This window comes from Vidua chalybeata, chromosome 2, assembly GCF_026979565.1.
Source record: "Vidua chalybeata isolate OUT-0048 chromosome 2, bVidCha1 merged haplotype, whole genome shotgun sequence".
NCBI classification, from domain to species: domain Eukaryota; kingdom Metazoa; phylum Chordata; class Aves; order Passeriformes; family Viduidae; genus Vidua; species Vidua chalybeata.
This window is the reverse complement of record NC_071531.1, coordinates 41,168,028-41,183,761: the sequence shown is the minus strand read 5'-3', so window position 1 is coordinate 41,183,761 and position 15,734 is coordinate 41,168,028.

Here is a 15,734-nt window from a genome sequence, read left to right as displayed (position 1 = left end):
TCCTCTCCTCATTCGTCACCTCAAAGTATCATCCTGGCCTTGAAAACCTTTCAAAATAAGTATTTCATCATTTCAGCCAGTACATAAAAAAAAAAAAAAAAAACTTTTGCCTTCGTGTTTCCTGATGATAAATAATTCTAACTAATGCTTCCTGTATGCCACATGTCCTATCTGTCTTTGAGTCACCAATGTTGGCTATGACAATTTTCTTCTCCAGGCTGAACTGTCTTTTCTGTCATTTTTAGCTCACTGGATTTTCTATCTCCCTTCACCAGATTTCTGTGCCTTTGGTAGCAACTAAAGCTTCTATTTTCAGACAGAGGAAGCAGCAACAGGGAGATTTGGTTCACTTATTTGGGAGGTTTCTATTGGGCTTTATCAAACCCCACCCTGAGCTTTTATTCTCTATTCTAAACATGCTTGTGTGGATGTATGTTCTGGATTATCTGACATAAATGCTGCTGACTCTTTTTTCCATCTACAATTAGAGCATATAGATTATATTTTGGGCTATTCATTCAACTTTGGCAAAATTCTACTTCTTTCTCATAACTATAACCTGAAATTTCTCTTTTGTTATCTTCTGGTATGCTGATGAGCTAGCAAGGCCAACACCAAAGATCTTGTGGATTTTCTATAGCAAGATTAACTGAATGGGCAACAGCTTCTGGAAACAATTCATATTGCTTCTGCAATTGATTATTTTGAGGTCTGGTGTTGGGTATTTTTTATTTAATTTTATTTTATTTTTATGTTGTGGGCTTCATTTCACTTACTTCACACATTGGCTACATGTATATTGCATTGTACGCATGTAATGCAACAACAGATAATTTTTTTCAGCCTTTAGATCACACAGAAGATTTTTAAGCAGTTGGTTGATCTTAGGGGTTTTTTAAAGAGCTACAGAGTGACGATCAGTCTCAAAAATTTGCCCAAAGAGTAGTCAGAGGTCTTCAGATTTCAGCTTTGTGCTATTAGTTCAGTTTGAGGCTCCAATAATATTTTGTTAATAATTTGTGAATATGTGTGTGTACTTGAGTGGGGAGAAGGGAGCTTTTGCATCTCTGAAATATTCTGATACTTCTTTTCAACTTCTGCCTAATCTGAACACAAATCTACAAATGAATTCACATTCAGATGTTCAGGGAAGTCAAACTAAATAAATTGATGGACATTTATAGACAGACTTTCCCCAGGTTTTTTTTGTTTGTTTGTTTGTTTGGTTTTTTTTGGTTTTTTGGGTTTTTTTGCTGATGAGCAACATCATTTAATTTCCACTAGCAATTTTGTTACATTTCTCAAATTCAAAGAAAGGGTGTTGTTTAAGTAGGTCAGATTTCTTGGTTTGGATATCAATTGACATTTATACATGTTTGTTAAACTTTTATGACTCAGACATATGAACATTGCTTGAAAGCATGCAAATTGTTAGCTCTGGTTTTTATGCTATATTTCTAGATTAGTATTTAACATAGCTAAATGTGAATTTATAGAGATGATATATGAATGCAAATCAAGTTTAGAATAAAATTAGTTTTAGAAATTGGGTTGGGTTGAAAAGATATTATTAAACTTTAAACCTGCTTTTCTAGTGATTTGGTTCTAACATTTCAGCTTAATCTGGCCCAACAAAAACCCAAAACCAGTTTATAGCTCATACCTGAAACTAAATAGTAGTTTCAAATTTGGAGGTTTCCAATCAAAATTAAAGTTAGAGAAAAATCCCAAGTTCTCCCATCTCCAAGCACTACTTACAAAGATAGAATATTTAGCAGCATATGGCAGTGTGTGTGTATATATATATGTATAGTAGTATATCAAGGCAGGGTTTGAACTTTTAAGGGAAAGATTCTTTATGGCTTTGTAACTTCAGAGAAGTACAGTACCACAGAAATAGACAGAAATAGAAAAATATATACAATCATTTAGATACATTTGTGAAATAGGTTTCACAGAACCTGATATTTTTTGTGCAAAATGCCTTAAATCACTTTATGTAGGGCTAATGCAATTGAATTTATTTCTGTATATAGCCTTTTATAGTAAACATTTTGGATGCAACACTAGACTTTTCTTTCCACTGCAATGATATACAGCCTTATGATTACTAACTATACCAGAGAGACGATGAAAGCTCTGGTTTACGAGCTGTGAATGCACTTTCAGTCCACTTATAGACTGAGAGCTTGGAAGCAAGGAGTGGTGACAGTGCCAAGAGCACCAAGACCTTCCTGATGGGCAATGCCTACATTCTCTCAGTCCTTTGCAACTGGCCCTTTTTCCTCTCATGCCATCTGTCTTCATGAAAATTGGCTGCAACTTAGGGCCTTTAATCATCCCACCAAGCATTTCAGGGAGCACATTGCCCTTGTAGATCTCTAGTCAGTCAGCAGAGATGGGCACCTCCATACCTGGGCAGGGGTTTACCTCCCTTCCCAGCATAGGCTGCAGGGATGACAAGATTTGCCATGGAGAAATCTCACTTAAGTGCCTGGAGGTAGATGCCACTAGTGAGACAAGAGGTCCAGACTTCATCCAGACTCTCTCCTCTGCTTTTTTTTTTTTGTTGTTGTTGGTCCAATGATGCCTCTTCTTCACACCAGGGCTGGAGTGAGGAGCCTGGAGAGGAATTCCACCTGGAGAAGTCACAGTACAATGACTTCGTTTCTGGGCCAAACCAACCCTGGTGTAACCAGATGTACAACCAACATGTGTTTGTTGTTCTGAATGCTGCCTGATGCTGCTGTGTTTGTATTCTTACTTATAAGACATTGGAACCAGTCAAATATCCTAGATTCCAGCAGACTGCCTTCAATGCACGTATGCACAAGGGATGGAGCTCAAACAGGTCTTTTCTGAAATCCCAGATGTCTTTGCAAGGCTGGTAAATGTGGAAACTTTTACAGTGCTAAAGCCAGCTCAGACAGACAGAAACGATGATGATACACATGGCCAAAGGACAGGAAGCAAATTAATGCAGGGCCTCAAAGAGTGAAAAACTGCGATAAAGATACCCTTTGGGTTGAATCATTAATGCACTTAGTTGTTTGTCAGTCTCAGCCCTTACAGCATCAGTGAAAGGAAAATACACTTCTAAGAGGTCAGTAGAGAAAGCAAGGTTAATACCTACAGGTTAATGCTGACAAATCACTAACACACCTCTTAAAAATAGCTGAGTAGTGTGACAGAAAAAACTCATTAAAAGCTGAACAATAATTAAGCACAGCTTCATCTGTATCCCCCTCCATCTCTTGAGATTCCAAATGAGGAAATTATTTTTCATTCCCTAGAATACTTCTTGAGGGGTTGGTACTTGAAATGTGGCAGAAACCAAAAGCCCTAGCTGTGAAGCACCCATTTCAGTCCAATATTCTAGGCCTCCTGCTCTTCCACTTTGTTTTCCTTTTGCATTTCTGAGAATGGCATATGCACATAGTGCATGTGAGGATGCATCTCTCGCCCTGTATGCACATTTATGTATGCATATACACACATATATGTATCTCTACAAATACAATCACAGACCAGTAAATTTCAAGCACATATGCTGTAAGAGAGTATTGGAAAGGCTCCATTTACCACAATACTAGACATAGACCTAATTAGAAGAATCCCAGGCAGGAACTTGTGCTTTAAATATGTTTATACCTTGTGTCTCTATAAGTGTTGATGAAATTTTCTGAGATAACTGGAAAAGAGTGAGCCTGCAGAACTTAATTTGGTAACATCTGCTGCTATTAGTAAGGAACAGATAAAACCCACAATTTTGCAGATAAAAACAGCAACTTAGATGGTATTTTGGGGCTTTACTGACACGAATTTCATTATTCCTTGGTTTCTATTTGCACACAAAAAAAACCCTGTAAAAGCTCACCAAGCTTTTCGGAACCCCTACTTCCTTCCTTTCAGGCTACAATAATTGTTAAATGATGACTTTTCTACACTTATGGAAGTGTGTTCTTTAAAAATGAGTTGGGTAAAATACTGGTGATCAAAACCATCATCCTAGTTGGTGGGGTTTTTTTAAAAAGTGAATTCATAATGCATGGAAATTGGATCTTACTTCTAATGATATCATCTGGCCCCCCTTAACTGAATTACAGATTTATAATCATACTGCCACTGTCCATCACCCAAGAATGACATGGCACAATACCCAACGGATTACCCCTGCAGCAATTGGGTCTTTTTCATTTCTTTCTTCTCCACATACTTTCCTTCAGGAAGTTTTGATTAGTAGAAATGCATTCAGATTTCCCTGTGGATAAAAAGAAGGGAAGTGTTTGACATTTTCCAGGCAATCTCAGATGGTACTGCTCAGCCCACTGCTTTTCTATTTCCCCCTGAGTCTTTACTAAGTCCAGTGCACAACAGCTAATGTGGTTTTCACAAAACAATGATCAGTAATGTAAATACCATTCCTTCCCTCAAGATTTATAATGAATTCTGTGTTCCTTAAGCTTGTTTCTCTCTCAGTTTTTCATGTTAAAGATGATATTTGGAAATCACAGAACAGTTAAAACAGAAACCATTGTGTTTCTGTTCATTAGTAAGAAAAGCTTGACTGCAGGGATATTTTGTTGGCAGGGTTGTATTAACAGTCATCTACATGCATTTACATATATGTGTATATATATGTAGAGCTGCATCTGCTTCTTTCATATACCTTAAAATTACTACCAGATAATTAATGTCCTCCAATTAAACTCATTTTTTGTATTGCATTTTCCTGAAATATAGACATTAGAAGACCTTGCTGCTCAGCCAAGGCAATTTTGCCTGGTGCAATATCATGTTAGTAGACAAAGGCACTTGAAAAAGTCATGCATTTTATTTTCTGAATCAATACTTCTTTTGCTGCCTATTGAAAAATCCTTTATTTGTGCTTACAACACATCTGAGAGCTAGAATAGGATTGTAATATTCAGTAACAGACTGAAACAATAACTAGCATTCTTAAAGATTAATTTTATTTGCCCTGCCTTTTGCCTGCAAACATTATCCACATAATGCTTTTCAGACAGATTGTACCTTGTTAGTTTCCCTGCTTCATAGTACACATATATTAATGAATATGTATTTCCATTGGCGACGGTGTAAGGCAAGTTATTTCTCTCATAGTGTTATTCTACTGTTTATTCATGTGCATATTTTAAATTTGCAATGGCTTGTTGGAAAGTCTAATTGATTGTCACTGACTACTAGCCAGAGTTTTCTTTTGTTAAGACACCATTACATAAAATTCTGATCATTACATGAGAATTCACTTCTGATTGTTAGATCTAAACTATATTTTTTCCAAAATCACAGCAAACTCTTTATCAATGAATCTCCACTAAAACGTTGTGTTAAAAATGTCAGAAAACACAGTTCTTCCAGTTGTCTTCATAAAAAGAAATAGACTTTCTGAGTTAAACAAGAACATATATTGACCTTTATATGAATCTTGCCATAATTGGCAAAACATTAAAATATAGAACTCACAATTCACTAACTCTCTATGCAGAGAGAGCAATAGCTCAGCTAGAAAATACCAGATTGCTTGTCAGGGAAGTCTTATTGATGCAACACACTTGCAGACCATCTACTGCAATGATCTGCAATCCTATGGTATGTATAGGATACCTCTAGGTATCCTATAGGTACTATAACTACCGTGAGATATAGTAGAGAGAGTGAAACTCTCTGCTTCCCAGTGCCATGAGATTTCAACTGTTTATACAATCAACAGACAGAAACAGGAAAACACAGTCTTTCCACTGGCTGTAGCTACCTATACTGTACATTGCTCTGACTTCTCTCTGCTGACAGTAAAGGGTATTCTTGGTCTGGCATCACAGCATGACAAGCTCTGTGACTGATTCATTACAATCTTCAGTTTAGAGACCTTTAAATACATGCACAATGCCATAGGAGGCAGTTTGCACTCAGCCCATTAATCCAAGTATTAAGAGATAGGTGGTCAGAAGTAGTTCTTTTTGGTGAGGTAACTAAGTGTATGGATTAAGACTTCCCAATGTAACTCATTTGAATTCAAAGTTTAGAAGTGTTCCAGCAACTTGGACAATGTAATTTATGCTGTGTGAGGACTATGCAATGGAGGATCAGAAACACCTTCCCCGGCCTCTCTGGTCCTCCTCCCAGTGAAGCTAGTAAGAGTTTGCCATCGGCTCCAGAACCAGGAAAAGCACATCTAACAAGTTTGATATTAACCATTTAAATCTGTGTTTATATCCTCAGCATCTATCTCTCAAACAACATTGGTGACACTTACTAGTGCATAATTACAACAGAAATAAAGTGTGGGACTATCTTTTACACTGTTACTTAATATTCAGTACTGTATGTATATATCTACTTGACACCTCAGTGAAGACTTTGACATGCCTTATTCATTCTAGTTATTGGTTTTGTTATCGCTTTCCCATATAAAGAATAAAACTATAACTGTTCTGACTTAAAATTGTCCAACTCATTTTTATCCAAGTTTTGTTAAATATAAATCATGTTCATCAGTTCTTCTCATTCCCATCACCCTTCACTCACACTAGGAAGGCAATGTATATTGATGGTTTAAAAACAGGTATTTGGTATTCTCTGATGGACTACAATAAATATCTGAAGTAAGTACCTGCCTCATGTCTTGTGGTTTCTTGTCTGCAGACAACAAAAAGTGCTCTCTGCAGACCAGCAGTGTTAATCCTATGATTGTCAGCTACTGGAGGAACATGAGGTTAAATGAATCTTTAAAATAACTTATGAGGACTTCATTCTACAGTATTCTTTTTACATCTACATTTATGTGCAAGTCATATTCCCCTAAAATCTGGTAGAAAAGTGAAAAATATAATGGAAATGTCCAACGTCATGATAGGATAAATTTCAGGCAGGAGTCCTTTATTTACTCTTTCGCAAAAGGTGAAATCTTTCTATGTCTATACATAAAATTATACTTGATTTTTATTTTTACTTATTTATTAGATCTAAATCAATCATATTAGGAGTTAATGTAAGGTAGTATTTTATTGAAATAGTTGAACACTTTTTTTTTTTTTTTTTTTATTAGACTGCCCATGATCCATGAGTCTTAAAATGTAAATCAACCTTGGTCTTTAAGAAATGTGGGATCTGGCAAATTAGAGGGGTCTCTTTCTCCTTTTTAATTTGGCTTATTTTAATTCCTTCGGTGGAGTCTAGGATTTCATATTAGGTTTTCGAACTGTCAGTGCAGCCTCTTTAAAATTCTTCTGTTGATTAGGTCTCAAGTTTAAGGGGTTTGTTCAGATGTCTACATATTGCTATCTGGCATCACTTGAAATAGTTTAAGTTAACCAAGGCATCTGCCCAGAGCCAGCAGACATGACACAGGACCTGCAGAGCCCTGCATCCTTCCAGACTGGCAATTAGTTGCCCAGATGGGATGGTTTCAAGAACCTTGAATGAAACTAAAGGCTTATGTTTAGATAAGAGAACCAATTTCCTAAATTCAGGTGAGCTGAATCCCACTCTAACCTGGTAAATATCTAGATTTGGGCAAACTAAATCTCACCCTGAGAAGGGGTTTAGTTGCTTAAATAGAGGCAATGTTGCTATTCTGGGTATGGCAGGGTTTGGTTCAGCTGCCTGTGTTTACATCTTTTAGTCCCACTGCCTTGGAGTTTCTAGGATATATCAAAGAGCACTGGACACTTTTGTGAGGCTCATTGAGTCATAGCTTGCATTCAAGGTATCTGTGAATAGATATGCAAATATGCAGAGCATCAGGAAATCCATGGCTTCCTGGGATAGCAGTTGGAGCTAGTGCAGGGCACACTAAGCATCTCCAGTGGCACTGTGTCACCTGCCTCTGGCTACCCACACCAGCTCTCTAAGACAGAGGAAGCCTGACACCTTCTGGGCGTGTCTATCATTGAACTGAGAGAAACCAGCTCATTTTAAAAATTATTCCATGAAGAAATTGTTTGGGTAGGATTGGGAAATGTACTCCTTTCTTTAGAGTGGATTGCTGTGTTCCCCATCCTAAATCAAAACACTGTGTTTTCAAGGAGGAAAACAATACAGTGTTCAGCCTCTGAAAAAGGCTGAAGAATGATTTCCAGCTTCTAATAAATTTGTAGTGTTCTTTATCTTACTAACACAAAACAAACCTTACTGTACATGTTTCCTGACGAGGTTAAAACAATCACTTGTCATAGAAGAGTTTAGCGAAATCAACAATTTAAAATTCTGGTACTTCCTTGAAGAGATGTTACCTGAAGCAGTGCATAACGTCTTCTGTGAATCATGGAAAATCTATCTGACAACTAATAACTTCTTTTAATTATTATTCCTTTGCTGTCCACCTATGAGAAGATTCTGTTAATTAATACTGTTTCACTTTAAATCCTACTGGAGTAGAATGAAAATGTGAATTGCCAGGGATTTGATTCTGTTAAGTGACAAAAATTTACCTGCCTATTCAAACAGCACTGCATCCTTTAGTCTAGAAATACTATCACAACCATTTTCTCTGCCAAACTTCTGATACTTGTTTCATGACTGTATGAAACATTGAAAGTCTATTTTGATTCTTTTGTCTCATCAGAATGCAAATAAAATTCAAGGAGAATGGAATGTGAGAAAGTATTTTTAAAAGTGAAAATACAACCGTCTAACTGTTTGAAAACAACAGATGCGTTTATTTGAATGACAAGTAAATGTTCCGGTCGGTTCTTTTACAATTTACACGTGATGTTTGAACACCAGCCTTAGCACTGAAATTATATTGATATACTAAATTCTGAGACTCTGCTGAATTTATTATCACTTTCTTGGTGTAATACACTATTGAACCTAATATTACATTTGCATATGTGGAATGCATATCCATTTACCTGAATGTTCGGGTAGTGTCTATGGCAAACATCAATAAATCCAAACGACTGTTGAAGTTAATCCAAGGAAAACGTTGGCCTAAGAAAATGTTTTCTGATTCATTGCTAAGCTCAGGCATACCAGAGAGCCATCAGATACAGATTCCCAGCTGATATAAAGAATGTGCAGGTGTCAAGTTCTTGCAATATGAGGTAAATGCAAAATACCTCCCCTGGGCTTGGGATCTGCATGAGGAATGATGCTGTCTGATAAAGAGAGGGATGATGGCCCATTTTTGAGCAGCTCGTGTGATGGATGATGCCCACTTCTGTCATCAGCTTCACCTGTCCAAGCCCAGCCCATGGGAGGCAGCAGAGAGCTGAGCAGCCTATGCAGGCAGGAGCTCTGGGGACAGGGCAGGGAGGGAGCATGAGGGATGGGAGGGGCTTGGAGAAGAGACCAGCCTACTGCAATGAGACATCTTTGATACTTATAGTTACTTCAAATAAATTATTTTATGAGATAAGGAGCATGGGAAAAAGAGAAGAGAAAAATTAAAGAAGTCCAAGAGCTACAGAATAATTGAATTAAGAGGAAAGATGTGAGGTGAGTATCAGTAAAAAATACCCTTAAAGTGAAACAGATAAAGATGCCTAGTCTGGCTCCGGATTTTAATTTTTGTGATGAAGTTTCTCTTTTTTCTGGTTAATGATTTTCTTCAATAATGCATGTATTTAGTTTTGCTAGAGATATTAATTAATTCAAAACAATCAATAAAATTATAAATACAGAAACTTTTCACACAGTCTTTATTAGATGCTAAAAAGTTCCATCTTTCAACTGTAACCATGACTGTACTTAAAACAGCAGAGAGAGTATACACAATACAAATGGTTACTACATAGGACAACTATTCGTGCTACTCAATTTATGAGGCTTCTTCTATCAGCCTAAGTTTAAGCATCATTCTACTTTCCCCCACTGGCATGAATATTAATGGGTAAAGTTAGAGGAGGATGAAATAGATATATTTGACAAGCAAGGCAGAAAGAGCCAAAAGGATAAGGCAAGCAATGTGGAAGAGAGAAGGGAAACTGGAGAAGTCTCTAGAGGAACAAACAGAAGTGAAATCTCTGGGCTCCTCCCAGCAGAAAAGAGAGCTGGGACAATCCTGCACTGCAATGCAAACATGCTAGAAATTCAGACTGGATTTTTTCTTTCCCCATTTGAAATATTTGAGGGACTCCTCCCTGAAACAATTTCAAAGATCCTTAACCATGCCCCAGGCACAACTGAAAACTAAGGGATTCTATTCCAGGGCAAGCAGCTCCACTACACATTCCATGAAATGTGGAAGGAAAAAAGTCTGACATTCCCTGGCTGCAAATTGAATTTGCTGACACTTTTCAGGCAAAGGCAATATTCCAAATAGTCATTTTGTTGCTCAATAAATTCCCATTCCCATTCACTTTTCTGTGTAAAACCTGCCCTTACCTTGTGTCCAAATGAAATAAATCATGGAATATTAGAGAAAAGAAGAGAGAGCAATTTTGTAAAGTGCTACTAGAGATGTGTTTTCCAAATAAAAACCATACCAATATTGAGAGACTGACAGCAACTAAAGCAAAAATGAGCACGAGACAGGCTGTTCTGATGAGCTGACACAAATTCATCTGTCTGAATAACACAATTAAGTATACATCACAAAAGCACAACTAGCAATCCCCAGACCAAGATAAAAAATTCAGATATAGGCAAGACTGAAACAAAAAGTACCATTTTTTCCCTCCCTTTTCAATTTTAAGTAGAAATGTACCTTTTATCTTTATGTTTGTCTGTCCTAGCACAGCCACCAGGGTATATTTCTTTCTTACCAGCAGATAGACATAGTGTAAATGAGCACTGAGCTCTGTAATCTCTCTCTATATGTGTCATATCCCTGATCAAATATTTTTATTTGGGGGCTTGATTTAAAAACAAAAAATTCCATATTAAAACAAATGCTCTCATTGCTTTTGCAAAATCAACTTATCCTAAGATTACATGTGGAAAATGTTGGAGGAAAACAAGAAGGGCTTTTCCTTCTGTTAAAAAAATCCATCTTCTTCTTTCTTCAGGAAGGGTTGTGCTTTGCCTTCACAAGTTGTATTTTTCAAAGCCCTGAGCTGAATTCTAAATCCATGGGGTTTGGCATTCGGAGCTGCTGCACACATCTGCACAAGGAACAGGCTTTCTGCAGCTCACCGAGGCTCCCTCTCCAGCCTTGGGGAGGACACGCAGCCGCCTTGGGATGTGACATGCATCCCAACAGCCTTGGAGCTGCTCTCAGTGGAGCTGTTTGTTCACAGCTCTGCCAGACAGCCATGCCAAGGGGACCAGCAAGAGCACAGCATGCCGGGCAGGAGTGCACCTGCCAGCCATGAACCCGGTTGTTGACATCGGTCCCGAGGACTGGGAGTGGATTTGATGTGCCTCTGCAAGGGCTGAGCACAGCGGCTCTCCTGGCAATGCCCTGGCCCTGCACAGCCCACTGCAGCACCACGGGAAGAAGCAGCTCTCTGGCAAGGTCTCTGCATCCTGAGCAGCTACTGATCACGGGATGGCAGCATGAAAGAGAGTGAAAAAATTTGCTTATACAAACTGGGCTGGAGTTTGGAAATCTCTGGTAAAAATTAAAAAGAAACCCAATGAAGAAGGTTTAATAAGCACTTCATGCTCTATCTGGAATTGGTGGCACCTAGCCCCAACAAAGCCACCAGCCTCATTGCTGACAAGAACAGCTTCTGAGCATTTAACTTTTTTAGTAGCTTTTCTGTTAACTCAGGCAGAAGAGGCAACTGTGAAACTCTTACGGATACTTGAACAATAATGCCTCCACATAAATATGAAGCCACTGAAAGATGTTTTCAAGTAGGAGGCATGCAGAGGGGAAAAAAAATGAAAGAAATCTCAGGAGACCTTCTTCTAAGTCAGAAATTTTAAAAATCTGGTAAGAGACAGAATAGACCAGAGATGGATGGCAGGGAAACAGGCCTGGAAGCAGCCTGGATGCAGCAATGAAATCACCCAGTGAAGGAAGCTGCAAGGGAGATTTTGTGGCCTTACCACTGAACATTTAAGCCTTTGTCTTCCAGCCATAAATCCACATAACACAACTCACCATTTCCAGAACAGACAGCTGAGGTCTCTGCTACACAGTTGCAGAAAATCAGGAGCCACAGAAGGAGATCCATGACAGGCAAAACGATGGTGCTGGAGAGGATCTTTTTAATCTAATCTGTGAGGACAGAGATAAGGGCTGGAGACTCCTTGACTGCCTCCTTTATTCAGGCACTTGGAAGTGCTGCCAAGGGCAATGGCTGCAGTCCACCCATACTTTCTTTCTCTCCTGCCTGTTGAAGTTGCTCCAGGGCTCATCAGTTTGTCAAGAGGCCAGACAGAACAGAGCAGTGAAGGAAGGAGAGACAAACAGGGTTGGATTACATGATGTGGAAGAGACCTGACTGCTTATTTGGTCTCTAGTGAAAAGCTTGGTGTGTTGAGGTTTCTCACTCTCACAGTCAGATTTACTAGCTTTGCCATTATCCTGCAAAACCCATGTGTCCTGGCTCATGGACAAAAGAGACATCTGAAGTGGGAGCACATGGCAATGGTAACATCATCATAAGTGCAGACAAGATTCATGAAGAAGATCAGAACAGACAAAATAACCTGCCAATTCCGCAGCAAGGTGAATACCTGGAGCTTTTCATATTTCATCCATACCCTGCACGTCTTGGAGCATGGTTTTGGATCTATACAGTGCAATGGTTTATATGTTGTCTTAATTTGTGTAGAGGTACTTTTGCTGTCCATGGAAGAGATGGTGAATGCCCCTTCACAAGAAGAAGCTGGTGTGTAAAAAAATGTGCAGCATTGGTACCACTTTGTCTGACCACCCAGGTTTTGGAAAGCCCAGTTTCAGTAAAAAGCCCTGGATAATGAATATCTGCTGTCTCTCAGCTGCAGGAGCACTGAAGCAGAGCGGGATCATAGACACAGCTTTGTGCAGGCACCTGTGTGTAGGGCACATCACTGGCTGCATGCACTGCACAGCAGGGCACAGCCAGTATTTCAGGAAAAAGAGTTTCCTTCCTGGTAGCTATCAGCCTATATGCCTAGTTCTGCAAGTGTACACCTTTCCTACTAAATTTAGCTGACAGTCTTTCAATCTGCTTCTTTTCTTTCTCTTTTCTGCCATCACAAGCATAGGTATGTGTCTGCCCCAAAAGAAAGTCAGTAATGGTATTGCAACTTAAAATTTTACAGTAATAGCCATGAGACATGGTAGCTTTATATCACTTCTTTCCTAAATCAGGACAAAATTGGAACAAATTCCATTTCAAGCATTTAGCTAAACAGACAGGAATGAGATTTAATTTCATTCAGAAAACAGGGTCTCACTAATTCCTTAAGAATATTTTCATGATTATAATTTTCACAAAAGCACAGGCCATGACTGACAGAGATGATGTGGCTTTCATCAGCTTACTACAGTGTCAAAATTTAGGCACCTAATCTACTGAGTGACTCAGAAGGAGGCATTAACTGCCCACAGATCCAGTACAGCCAGGTGAGAGAGCAATTAACTAATGACCAGAGAGCATTAAACTCTTCAGAAAGACGATCCACTCAAAAGCCCTACAAGCAAAGCTGCATTGGTCTAGCTAACAAAAAAGGCTGAGGAAGGGATGTTTTTGAGTACTTCTTCTCCAGAGATCAAATACCTCATTTGTAGCTCCTGTGTGCATTTTCTCAGAAGAAAGCAGCAATTCAGTAGGAATTATTTTAAAGGGGGCAGGGATGGTGATGATTATACCCATCTCAGCTTGAAGCCATTCAGCAGTGCACCTCCCATCTGTTAGCAAAGTGCCTTGAATAAAAAGCACACAAAGACAGATGTACTGATCCTTCATCTTTCCTCCCTGGGCTGGATTGGGTGGCTGTGTAATTATGAATGTGAAGGGGAAATGTGAAGGGCAGAGGTGGTCCATGAGCACCAGCTGAGGTTATGCTTTGCACTGATTTGTAGGATGAAAATCCTAGGGTGTACTGGGCTATGTGGAGATTGGGGATACTATGTTTTCAGAATTCTTTCCCTCAGTTTAGGCATCTGTGGGAGCCTTTGAGCATCCCTCTTAATCCCACCCAGCAGCCTCAGGACAACTTATGAAACAAGAGATGGTAGATATTTAATAACATCTGCATAAAACAGCAACAAAAAATGCATCTTGTATTGTTTGGGATGAATAGAATATCAAAACACGTAAAACCAACCTGTACAGTCAGACTTGTTGCAGGATTTCCTCCATCCGTTCTTTAAAGTGTCTGTGTTCAGTCTCCTTTCTTTTTAAGCATTTCATGCAAAGATGACGTGTGCTTCTTTCCTTCACCAAAGACACAACTTTTCTTCGTTGCTAGAACAATACTGTACTTTTTTAAGAGGGAGAAAAAGAGCTTTCTGGTGTCACCAGTAATATTCCAGTAAGCCACAAGAGGGCAGGTTGTGCTCTCAATACAGCTGCAGATTTTTATAAGCAGCTGTTAAGTCCACTCACATTGTTAAAGCCCTAATTACCAAACTAAGCTCCAGCCAGTGAAAAGAGGAATGCATGGGTCTTTGACCCTAGTACCTGTTATGTGCATAGCATCAATCTAATGCCCTCATTGCTCTTCTTCTGGAAAGGAAAATACCTTTCCACTCAGTTTACATGAGAGACAAGAACTCTCCTTTGCTTTACCCACAGGCTCTTAAGCAAAATCTGTTCTAACAAGTTAGCTGCTGTGCTACATTTTTTTACATTTCTCCCTCCTTCTTTCCTTCCTCTACCCCACTGCCACTGTTACATGCCCATTACCAGGGTAGCTTGCAAAGCAAATCGTTGGGGCAGCAGCATCCAAACCTCCAGTTGATGGAGCTAGTTGGGCACCCTGTGACTCCCAAGGAAAATTCTCATCCACCCTTGGAAATAGCAGCCTAGAGTGCCTCCTAAATTTTGGCATCCAGATCCCATGAAGGACAAAATTGTGTCCATTTCCACCCAACAGCAGCTCTCTAAATTAGTGTTTAGCATGAACTGGTGCATGTTCTAGGTTGTTCAGCCTGGGGAAGAGAAAGCTCCAGGGAGACCTTGCTGCAGTCTTTCAATACTCAAATGGCACTTATAAGAAAGATGGGGACAAAATATTTAATTGGGCCTGTTGTAATAGGACAAGGGGTAGTGGTTTCAAAGTAAAAGAGGGTAGATTTAGACTGGACATAAGGAATAAATTTATTACAATGAGGACGGTGAAACGCTGTCACAGGTTGCTCAGAGAGGCGGTGGATGCCCCATCCCTGCAAACATTCAAGGTCAGGTTGAATAGGACTCTGAATAACCTGATCTAAAGATGTTCCTGCTTGCTGCAGAGGAGCTGGACTAAATGATCTGGACCCAAAGTCTTCTGTGATTCTATATGAAGACCCTTGTAGTGCTGGAAAACAGCTGACAGCTCTTTGAGAAAGGCACATGGAGATCTCAGGCCTAGCTACCTTCTGACACAGATCAGGGTCAACTAATGCAACATGTGTAAGCTAGATCTCTGGAGACCTCATCTGTTGTCTTCAGCACCAGATAACACCAGTCCCTAAATAACAAAACCCCCAAAAGGCAGCCTGAGTTCGGTACTAAGATACTGAGCTGAGCTGCTATAAAAGAAGTGCTTCAACCTTTGACATCTTGGACATAATCCAGGAACAAGTGCACTGGGATCTCCCAAAGGCACCACAAAGCAGCAGAAATAACAGCAGACTGCTGTCCACCTGATGGAGAAAAGGCTATCTGAGTGTGTGGTGAGCA